The sequence below is a fragment of the Balaenoptera ricei genome, chromosome 13 (assembly GCF_028023285.1).
Source record: "Balaenoptera ricei isolate mBalRic1 chromosome 13, mBalRic1.hap2, whole genome shotgun sequence".
NCBI lineage: Eukaryota > Metazoa > Chordata > Mammalia > Artiodactyla > Balaenopteridae > Balaenoptera > Balaenoptera ricei.
Window position 1 is genome coordinate 861,539 of NC_082651.1, and position 11,992 is coordinate 873,530.

Here is an 11,992-nt window from a genome sequence, read left to right on the forward strand (position 1 = left end):
AGTGTATTTTTTTCATGAATTTGCGTAAGTTGCAAATAAAACCTTTCATTTTGTAGCACAGCTTATCTGGACCAACACTTTAAATTCCATTTTTGCATTTCTGCAGTTTAGTAAAATAAGTTACAAGCATCACAGAAAAAGCTCTGCGCTTTCTTCTCAGGATCAGTAATGCCCAGCCTCTGGAAGGTGGGAGCAGGAGAGTCGGTGAGCCCCTGAGGGCAGGTAGCCTGGCCTCCCAAGCCCGGCCAGTGCCGCAGCGCTGAGCCTTAGCCCAGAAGCGACGCGGCGAGCTCAGTGATGTGCTGCGAGCGGTGGTTGTTGGTAGCCTATTACATCAAACTGTGTATAAACAGCTATCCTGAACTTTAATAAAGTTACTTTTAAATGCCAGAGTGGTTGTTGGCATGTTAAAACAGTTATTCAATTCCTAGTTGAAAAGGTCACGGAAACCTACCTCAGACCCGGAGCTGAAAAGAAGGGCCGTCACCTTGGGCTGCTAGTGACTCTGCTGTGAGGAAGACTCGCCACACGTGCACGCCCGCAGTGTGAATCCTGAATTCACTTCATATATCTGGGATTCCACATAAGATTTTATTTTAGAAGAGTTGCACTGCAAAGAACAAAAATAGTTTTAAACAATTACAGTACAGGCAGACCTCGGAGATAGTGCGGGCTCGGGTCCAGACCACCCAATGAAGCAAGTATCGAAATAAAGTCAGTCACATGAATTTTGGTTTCCCAGTGCACATAAAAGTTATGTTTACACTGTGCTTTAGTCTGTCAAATGTGCAACAGCTTATGTCTAAAGAACAGTACACATACCTTAGTTAATAATTGCTAAAAAAAATGCTAACCATCCAGCAAGCAGCAAGCCGTGGTAGTAACATTAAGATCACTGATCACAGATCACCGTAACAAATATAATGATGAGGAAGTTTGAAATACTGTGAGAATTACCAAAACATGACACAGAGACACGAACTGAGCAAATGCTGTTGGAAAAATGGCACCAATCAGCACAGGATATGCAAATACAGTGAGGTCTGCCTGCATAACGCTCAGCTTCTCTTTATAAAGCTTATTATTGGGCTTCCCTGGTGGCGCAGTGGTTGGGAGTCTGCCTGCCAATGCAGGGGACACGGGTTCGAGCCCTGGTCTGGGAGGATCCCACATGCCGCGGAGCAACTAGGCCCGTGAGCCACAATTACTGAGCCTGCGCGTTTGGAGCCTGTGCTCCGCAACAAGAGAGGCCGCGATGGTGAGAGGCCCGCGCACCGCGATGAAGAGTGGCCCCCACTTGCTGCAATTAGAGAAAGCCCTCGCACGGAAACGAGGACCCGACACAGCCATAAATAAATAAATAAATAAATAAAATAAAGCTTATTAATTCTCCAGGGTCACAGAGTGAGATATTATCCACTGATGCTTAAGTTAATAAATTTCCTGGGAACAAAATAAAGCTAGACATGTTTTATTGTTTTTCCATAAAGTATGTAAAACAGAACTGCCTTTCACCGCCAACCATTAATCTTTGTACCGAGGACTCTGAATTTTTAAGCTCTTTCATACAGACTATGATTTCAGCTTCCAAGCGCTACAGGGATGATTACTACCCCCATTTTGAAGATGAACTCATTTTAGGCCCCATTTTCCCGTCTGGCCAGGAAATGGGAGCGCAAACTGAGGAGGCCCCTGTGGGGCGGCCGCTCTGCCAAGGGCTCCTGCCCCTGGCCCTGGCACAGGGAGGCAAGCGGGTGGGTGTGGCTGGGCCTGGAAGGACTGCAGCAGCTTCCGAAGCAGGAGGGCAGGAGGGCCACCCGGATGCTGGGAACAGCAGGCTCCCGATGACGCCTGTGCACCCGGGGGACGGAGAGGATCAGAGAACAGAGAGGACTGGGAAGACGGAGGCAGGGAGCAGACGAGGGTTCACAAGCCCAGCCCAGCGAGCAGGCGCAAGTCTGACTCTCAGGCCAGATGCGCATGGAGCCGGGGGAGAGGTGTGTTGCGGGGAGGAGCCAGGCCAGGGGCAGGCGGGCTTGGACTCAAGTCCAGGCCAGGAGTCCTACTACCGCATATGCAGGAGGGTAACTAGGTCACGCTTCAAAACCACTGACACACAAAGGAACACGCTGTGTGAACCCATGAAAATGTCCTGTGGAGCTAGAAATAGAGAGGGAACAAAACTTCGAGACTGCAGTGGCACGTTCAGTTGGGAGAGTGGGGTGCACGGCGTGAGGAGGTCCTCACTAACTGGGCAGAGGATAGAAGTCCCGCCAGCGGGGAACGGGAGACTCGGGAAGGACCACGTACGCGTGGGAACACGTGTGCCTGTCAAGCCAGCAGAAGGAAAACTGGTCTCATAAATGATCATCCAAAAGGAAACAAGGACATAAAGGAAATAAAACAGGTATGACAGCTAAAAAGCATTTAGTAATATGGTAGATTTAGACCCAAATAAATCAGTAATCACATGCTCTAATTTTTCTACATAGAAGTTTTTTGAAGTTTTTTTAAATCAGCTACGTCACTTTACAAGAGTGAGCTAAAGCTTTCTGTCCTGATAGGAAAAGGTACATCGTGTACACTGAGCCAAAAGCTGACGTGTAGCTACATTTTCGGCAAAAGGCGGCCCTGCTGGGGGGCGGCCTGGCCTCCGAGGCAGGAGGGCATCTGGCGGCTGGTGCAGGTCCCCAGACCCACGGCGTGAGGGGGCTGCGTGGCTGCCGACGTTTGTAAAGCACGTGCAAGCGGCCACCTCAACCACCTCTTACTATCTGTACGTTATGCCTCAGTAAGCCTGTCTTTTTTCTTAAAGGCTGAAAGTTAAAAGGCAAAAGCAGGGAATGAAAAAACAGAGTATCACTACAGATACTGGGACGTTAAAGTGTCACTGATAAATTAGAAAATACAGAAGTATCAACAGAAAATAATTAAAAAAATTAATTTACTGATATAAGAAATACAAAATTTCTTAATAAAAGACAATTCATAACTAAAATCCCCCTACAGTTTGGGCCGCGAATCCTCTCAGCTGTCTCAAGAGGAAAGGCATTTGACCAGCTCTCCCGTGGTAGGTGGGACGCTGCCCCCACCCCAGAGATGCCCACGCCCTCGGCCCTGGGCCTGCGAGTATGCTTCCTCACCTGGCAGCAGGCTGCAGAGGGCCTGAGACCGGGGGGTGGTTCTGGGTGGTCTCGGGGGGCCCGCTGGAGGGACGTGTGGCTGGCGAAGCAGGGTCGGAGGGGCAGCACTGCTGGCTGCGATGCGGAAGAGGCCGTAAGCCTCGGAACGCGGGCGCTTCCAGGGGCTGGAAACGGCAGACGGGGATCCTCCCCTGGAGGCTCCAGAGGGCACAGCTGTGCCTGACACTTAGATTTTAGTCCGGTTCTGACTACCAACATCGTACGATAAATAAATCTGTGCTGTTTAAAGCCACTACATTTGTGGTAATTTGTTACAGCAGCAATAGGAAACAAATACATTCCCTAAAAATGGATAAAAGAAACATCCCAAACTCATTTTACAAGGCCAAAATGGTTTTCATTTCAAAGCCTAATAAAGACATTCTGAGAAAGGACAATCATAGTCTAATCTCATACATAAACAAACATGCAAAAATCCTAAACAAATTACTAACAAACTGAATCCAGGAACATATATTTAAAAAGATAGTTCCTCATATCCAGGAAGGCAATGACGTTTGAACATTAGAAAATTAACTAGTGTAACTCAGCATGAACGTTAAAAGAAAAATCATATGGTCATCCCTATAGAATCAGAAAATATTGATAAAATTTAGCATCTTTGAGATTTAAGAAAACAAAACAAAAAAAAGACTCTTAGAATATCAAATAGAAGGAAACTTCCTTAACTTGATAAAGGGTATCCGCAAACAGTAACCAGCGCAGGCGTCACACTTACGATGAAACACTGAAAGCACCTTTAAGGCTGGGGGCAAGCAAGGCTGGCACAATCGTCCCCTTCCATTAGACACGTCACCGGAGCTGGCAGCCCCCTCAGGAGGCAAAAAATAAAGATGGGCTGGGCCTCAGTCCTCACAGGTGACACGGCTGTGTCTGCAGCGAGTCCACATGCAGCTGTGGCCAGAGCACGGGGACCAGGAGTCCACAGGGTCGTGGCACAGCTGCCCACCGATGACGGGAGGGGGTCGGCCACCGGGCAGGCTCGAGTGTCTCACCGAGCAAAGAATCTCGGCTCCCGAAGGTGTGTCCTGGGCTCTGTCCCGCCTGCCCCCTCCGGCCTCAGCCACTGTCCTTTCGTTAACTGGCTTGTGCTCAGGCTCTGCTGCCCCCAGGCCTATCTAACTGTGGTTTGGGGTCAAGGTCAAGGTCCTCCACAAGGCCCACCCACTCTCAGGTGCCTGCATGTGGCCTGTGCCTCAGTGAGGGAGGCCCAAGCAGCCTTTGCTTAAATTCCTGCCTCTGTGGAAACGGTTGCTTGTGTGGACAGAGCCACCGCAGGCCGTGGTCACCCACGAGGTCAAAGCCGCGTGCCCCCAAACCTCCAGTTCTCCTGCCCAGGCCCCCGGGAGGAGACAACCGCACAAGTAAACCACCCCAGGGCACCGGCCCCGGCACGGCGGCCTCAGGTCCCGAGAGGGGTGGTTCCAGGTCAGGAGTGGTGACCCGGGAGCCCGGGGGTAGGCCGAGCACCTGGTCCCACGAAGCCTCGCCCTGGCTCACTTGGTCGGCACCATCCTTGGTGCCGTTTCTCCATGCTCATGACGGCTGCCCCGAGGGTCAGCTTCCTCCCCCGAAGTTCTGGAGAAACAAAGTGAAAACGCAGCTGCTGGAAGGTGAGTGTCCCTTTACTGCTGACAAAGGCTACTCAGTGTGGGACTAGAGGGGGTTGTGAGATGAAGCCCAGAACTAGGGCACCGGCCCCACTCAGGCAGAACTGCACCCAGATGGCCTGACAGGAAACAGAAACACCTGCTCCGTGATGATCAAGGGCAGGGCCATGTCCAGCTGCTCCTCCTGGGGCTGCCCACTCTGGCGGATTCTGAGGCTCCTGGGAGCCCTCCGACGCCCCTTGGGCTCCCGTGTGAAATCTGGGGAGCAGGCAGGCGGTGCTGCTGCCCAAGTGGACCGGGAGGAGGGTGAGGCCCAGAGGAAAGCGGCCAGAGTCCGAGGCTGCCCTGCCTCCCTGTGAGGCCGGCCCAGCTGGGGGAGCCCTGGCGTCCCTGAGTCTTTCCAAGTGAGAGGGAAGCCGTTCGTCCACAACACTTGGCGTTGAGCGCCTGGCAGGTCAGCACAGGCTGGTGCCCAGAAAGCGCGTCTGCAGCTGCTGAGGGCGCTGACCTCCGGCATCAGGAAGCCACTTGGCACGCCCGGGCGAGACGACAGAAGAAGAGGGCGGCCAGCCTCCACACCAACGCCTGGACTGCTCGCCGGGGCCGCCCGATTCCTTATTTACCCTCTTTATTCCCCATTTCCCTGCCGAGTCGTTAATCTCAGCGTTTAAGGTGTTACCCCACGTGGGAAAAATACTAGCTTTAAAAAGAGATGCTTATAGAAGGAAACATCTTGCAGACTCCAGAGAGTCTGAATGACGGTGTTACCGAGTCCAAGCTCGTCCTGCTCACCACACGACAGGCTAATAAATGCAGAGGCGAGTTGCTGGGGCAAAGAATAGCGACTTTATCCAGAAAGCCAGCAGACCAAGACGGTGGGCTCGTGGCCCAAAGAACCATCTTGCTGAGTTAGACTGAGGCTCCTTTTATACTACAAGGGGCGGGACTAAAGCCAAGCACTTCCTGGTTCCCGCAGCCTCCGGAGGGGAGGTGTTAATTTCTCCCTCGTGCAGTCATTCACAGGTGGGCCTGCTCAGGAGGGTCCGTGGGGGCTAAACACAGGTGTTTGAGCTGAATGCTCATTACCCGGGAGGCAGGGCTCCCAGAGATGGGCCGTTATGTAGAGTTTAAGCTTATAGGCAGCATTCCTTTAGTGATTAACTTGTAAGAGAATACAAAATGTTCTTCCCTATTACAAGAGAAACTAGGTTAACAATGAACAAACACATCTTATCAAGAACAATGCAAACCAAGAGACAATACCTTTTCAAATGCTGAATGAAAAAAAGTCAACCTAGAATTCCATGCCAGTGAAAATATCTTTCAAAAATATGGGCAAAATAAAGACATTAAGACAAACAACAGCTGAAAAACTCCACTGCTACCACACTTGGATTACATGAAATGTTAAAGGAAGTGCTTCAGGCAGAAAAAAAATGAAACCTAAAGGAAATTCAAATCTACACAAAGTAACTGGAAAGAGTAAACACGTAACATAAAAGACTGTTTTTCTGTAGTTTAAAAATTGCCTTGGGATTTCCCTGGTGGCGCAGTGGTTAAGAATCCACCTGCCAATGCAGGGGACATGGGTTCGAGCCCTGGTCCTGGAAGATCCCGCCTGCCGCAGAGCAACTAAGCCTGTGTGTCACAACTACCGAGCCTGCGTGCCTAGAGCCCGAGCTCCACAAGAGAAGCCACCGCAATGAGAAGCACGTGCACCGCAAGGAAGAGTAGCCCCCGCTCGCCAAAATTAGAGAAAGTCTGCATGCAGCAACAAAGACCCAACGCAGCCAAAAATAAATAAATAATTTATTTTTAAAAATTGCTTTAATATTATACTACTATATATAAAACAGATAACCTGAAAGGACCTACTGTATAGCACAGGGAACTATACTCAATATTTTGTAATATAAGGAGAAAGAATCTGAAAAAAATATAATTGTATGCGTAACTGAATCACTTTGCTGCACATTTAAAACTAACACAACACTGTAAATCAACTATACTCCAATAAAAAAATTTCTTTTAAATTGCTTTAAGATAACCAACTGTTTAAAGCAAAATCAAAATAAATTGTGCGCCTCTGTAACATATGATACAGATCAGGGCCCTGTGGGCTCCTGGGCACAGAAGCCTTTCTGTGTCCTCCATTTCTTGATTACAGGAAATGGGCTTCATTTGGCCTCCAGGACGTTCCCTGCGTTCCAAGAAGCAGGTTCAAACAGTTGCTAATCAGGGAAGGGAGGGGATGCAGAGACAACAGAGGAGCAGTCAGGAAACAATAGCGCAGCCTTGGGCCAGGGTCCTGGTCCCCCTCAAGGGATGCACACAGCAATATCTTTGAGCTGTTTTGCAGATACTGAAACCCCCTCCAGGGGGGAGAAGTTAACTGTCTGCTGCTCACAAGCACGGAGACCCCAGACCTGTTGGAACCAGAAGGTTGATGATGCCGACTCCCAATTACCTCACCACTAACCAACCCGAAGAGTGTCCACGAGCTGATCACGCCCTCTTTGAACCATTACTATGAAACTCCTCATTACCCTCTTGAAAGGGAGCACAGTTCTTGAGGCCCTAGCCAGCTGTGTTCCCTCTTTGCCTGGCAAAGAATAAAGCTATTCTTTCCCTTCCTCCAAAACTCTGTATTTCTGTTCAGCATCGGTGCACAAAGAGCCAAGATTTTTGGCACAAACATAGAAGTAAAATGTATGAAAACAGTGGCACAAAGGCTGAGGAGGGTAGAATCAGTGTATTCGAATAACAAATGCTCACAAAATATGTGAAGAGGCATAATGTGTATCTTTAATATTGTGATAACTATCGATGACAACTAAATACACATACTTCGAACTCTAGATCAATCACAAAATTTTAAAACAAAGTATGCCTCTTGAGTCAAAAAAGGAAATAAAATGGAAACATAAAAAATACTAAATTAATCCAAAGGAGTCAGGAAAAGAGGGAGAAATAATGAAAGGATGAAACAACAAAAAATAGCAAAATTGTAGATTTAAACCCAATCACGTTACTGTGAATGGTCAGAACAGTCCAATGTTAACAGGCAGAGACTGTCAGGTTGGATTTTAAAACTAAGATACAGCTATCTGAAACACTACTTTACTAAAACACTACTTTAAAGATGAAGACAGACTAAAAGGATAGAAAAAGCATATTTCATGAGAATAGGAATGAGACAAAAGCTAAAGTGGCAGCATAACTAAGACAAAGTCAATTCAGAACAAGGAACTGCACCAGGGAGAAAAGGGGTCATTTCTAAATGATAAAGGGGTCAATTCACCACGAGAACCTATCTATCTTACGTGTGTTTGCACCTAATAACCGAGTCAAAATACATGACGCAAAAAACTGATAGAATTAAAGAGACTTACAGATACCACAGACCTTAAAAGGACAAATCCACCATTGTAAATGGAAACTTCAACAATGTTCTCTCAGTAACTGACAGAACAAGTCGAAAGAAGATCTATAAAGATATAGAAGGCTTAAACAACACTATCAATCAATTTGATCTAATTGACATTTAGAGATCACAACCAACCCACAGCAGCAGGACACACATTCTTTTCAAGTGTACACAGAACATTCACCAAAAAAGAACGTATTTTGGACCATAAAACCAGCCTCAATAAGTTTAAGAGAGCTGAAATTGTATAAAATATGTTCTCTGACCACAATGGAATTAAACTAGCAATCAACAATGGAAAGATACCTGGGAAATTCCTAAATATTCAGAAATTAAATAACACACTTCTTAGAAAAAAACCCTACAGGCCCCCCAAAAAAAGGCAAATTTACAAAATATTTTTAACTTAATGAACACAAAAACAGACAAAAAATTTTGTGTGATGCAACTGAAACACGCGGTCGTGTTTTGTGTCGGGCCTTTAAAGAGGTAGGTAAGGCAAATGAGGTCACACGGGTGGGCTCGAATCCAACAGGACTGCTGTCCTTATAAGAGGAGGAGATCAGGACACAGACACACAGAGGGAGCCACGTGAGGACCCAAGGAGAGAGGCCTCCGGAGCAACCAGCCCTGCTCACACCTTGATCTCAGACTTCCAGCCTCCAGAGCTGTGGGAAATTAAACTTGCTGTTTAAGCCCCCAGGCTGTGATGGCACCCCACACTCACTAAAGGGCCCCTTCTTCCCGAGAATCACTGTTCTGTGAGGCCTGTGTTCCAATGTCCTGTGTTTTGTCTGGTTTCCTAGTTGTGTCAGGCGGAAGGGTAAATCCAATGCTGTTTTTCCATTATGTCCATAAGCATAAGTCAGAACTGGCCTTTGGTCACTCAGCAATGTCTGCTCCATCTGTGATCCACGGAGAGACGACCATTCTAGAACGTCAGGTTAGAAGGCAACCCAGTGGAGATTGTAAAAAAAAAAAACACAGGTGTAAGAGGAAGAAGAGTCTCCCAGTGATGGTGGCTTAAACAGACAAACGTTTACTTCTCTCTCCCGTGGGCAGCCATCCACCGTGGCTTGGCTGGTCAGAGCCCCTCCTCCTCCTCCTTCTCTGCTGTCCACAGAGTTTGCTCCTGTCTTCGTGGCTGGAGATGGCTTTGACACATCCACGCCCCAGCCTTCAGAAAGCTGGGAAGAAGGGAGGTCCCCACTCATGGCCTGGGCTGCCTGCAGGGCAGTCTGGGAAATGCATTTCGCGGGAGGGCGGGGGGAGCGGCGGCTGTCGGTGCCCGCCATCCGGGGAGAGAGAGGCAGCCGTCCCAGTGGGACGCAGGCGCGAACTCCCGTCCACCCGGGGACAGCGGCCACGCCTGTCTCCACCGCCGCGAGGCTGTGAAGTGGCCGCACAGGGAAGCCCCTGACGGTGGCCTCATGCCTGGCACCGAGAAAGAGGAGAAACGAGCAGCGCTGAGACACTGGGCCCAAAACCAAATGCTGAGGCGTCCCGGGAGCACGGCCTCTGCTGAGTATGACGGACAGGGCTGAGTGGGGTAGCCCAGCTGTTTAACCTGACTTTGCAATCTCAATTCTGGATCACGTTTCCAAGTCTAACCACACTGACGAGACCCTCCAGGAGTCCATTAGAACAGCAGGCCCCCGACCCCCGACGGCTTGTCAGCTGTTACAGGAACAGCGCACAGAAGCTCCCACTCGCCTGGGAGACGCACAAAGGGCCGTGGACCGTGGGGAGCACCCACGCAGATGGGTTTCCCGGCCCCCGCCCCGTTTCCAGAAAAAGAGCCCTGCTTTCATCGGCTTTACGTGCTAGTCTTCCACAGAAGATTGCATCTGAACAAAGAGTTCCAGGGTTTTGAAAATATAAAATCTAGAGCACTTTTTTTTACAATTTTACTTGGTCAATGCAACTTGACCGTTTGTACTAACAGACAATTAATTCCAAAGCCTGGAAAGTGACCTAGTCTATAAGCGAGGAGAAGCCCGCCTGCCTTGCCAGTCCTGCCCCTTTGTCCTGGGAGTCCCCTCCGAGTCCTGATCCCTGGGGGCAGCTGTGTCACCACTAATCCCTCCCCAAGCGCCACAGCTGCACGTGCCCTACGACAAGCGAGCCGCCTCACAGGACTCTCCGCGCACCCACCTCGGCAGTTTTGCATTTACTTATGCCACATCCTCCTTTTGGAGGAACCCTGGTCGCGCTGGTCGGTCAAACACAATAAACCGCAGGTTTCTGTACATAAGGTTCTACAATTATTCCGGTCGTGCACGAATCTCTTCCCTTGAGGAAACTGTGACCTTGGTTCCGCTGTCTGTTATATCCACCTGTCCCACCAGGCTCTGGGTAATTGACAGATGTGATATTCACGCCCTGACGCCTTTACCTAAATTACAGCGTGCTCTACTGGCAGAGCCCTGGGGTGTGCCACCAGAGACCTCCCTTCGGATTCACAGGGATTTGACTTGGCCCCAACAGAAGATTCTGAAGACTTTGATTAAAATCTAGGTCCTTTGATGAGTTCACCGAAAAAACATGCATCAGCGATGCGGCGGGCGAACAGCTGCGAAGTCATTCCAAAGATGACTCACGTTTATCAGGGCTCTGATGCATATTTAAGAGGCATATTAAAGCGCTGAGTCAGCGGCGCGCATGGACGTGCCACGGTGCTAATAACTCGGCGGTGCTGCAGAGCCTGCCCCTCTCCCCGTTGTAAGTCAGCGCTCAGGCCACGGGGGCCGAGAAGGGAGAGCGCCCTGGACCCTCCGAGGGCCGCCGCCAAACACGATCCAGCTCGGGGAGTGGGAGGCCGCCGCGTCGGAAACCAGCGTCAGGACTGCAGCTTCCGACGCGGAGCCCAGGAGCACCGACGTCCCAGGACACGCCCCCAGCCGGTCCTCGAAGGCCCGGCCAGGCCTGGGGTGGGGGCGGGGGCCGCGGGAGGCTCCGGGTTCTCCCTCCCTCTTCCAGCCCCGCCCCGCCCCCAGCTCAGAGGCTGCTCCCCCGCGGCGCCCCCGGGTCCCTCTCAGCCGCGCCGGAGGCAGCGGCTGCTCAGCTTCTGACTCGCACTCCAAACAGGTTATCTGACTTAGACGTGGGAAGCTACGTTCCAATGAGCCAAGTATTTACGTGGTAAAGAGTAAAGGGCAGCGCTGAGGAACCTCCACAGACGCCCCGCCCACCGCCCAGGTTCCGCTCCCGCGCACACACGAAGCACATTCCGGTGCCCGCCACCTTCACACACGCTCACTCCTCCACGTCCCCTTCTCACAAGAACACGCGCGCCGCCCCCGCATCCTCACCTGCTCCTTCAACCACTGGCGTGGAGCCGCCGCAAACCCCTGTCTCCCAGGTCCGAGAGCGGAACCCGTGCGCCGACGTGCCGTGCGCCGACGTGCCGTGCGTGGGCCCTGCGTGAACGTCCCTGTGCGTGAGCTCCGTGCGCCGACGTGCTGTGCGAAGGCCCCGCGTCCACGTGGCACCTCCTGGGGCGCAGGTGCGCCAGGTCGCCCTCTGGGGCGTCATCTGCGTGCCAGCGGCTTGGCGGGCAGAGCAGCGTCCCGTCTGCGGGTCCCGGTGTCGTGTGGACCCCGTTCCTCTGATTACGAGGGCGGCTGCACGTCTTCTCTTACGGGGGCCGTCTCCTTTCTTTCTTGGAACCGTCAGGGCAAGAGCTGCTTATTTAGAGAAAAGGGCAGTTTGGTGCCAAAAAGTTGAGGCCCTGAGGGCCCTGGAACGGGAGA

General features: G+C 50.8%; 1 long non-coding RNA gene across 2 annotated transcripts in view; it reads right to left on the bottom strand.

The window, feature by feature from the left end:
* The window catches only part of LOC132377395 (uncharacterized), a 33,620-nt gene extending 21,937 nt beyond the window's left edge, over positions 1–11,683 (bottom strand). For both annotated transcript variants that reach the window (XR_009506624.1, XR_009506625.1), the window contains exons 1-2: positions 11,552–11,683; positions 455–610 (exon numbers count right to left, since the gene is read on the bottom strand). This is a non-coding gene — a long non-coding RNA (uncharacterized LOC132377395). The remainder of the gene's footprint in view (positions 1–454; positions 611–11,551) is intronic.
* Between the last annotated feature and the right edge of the window lie 309 nt (positions 11,684–11,992).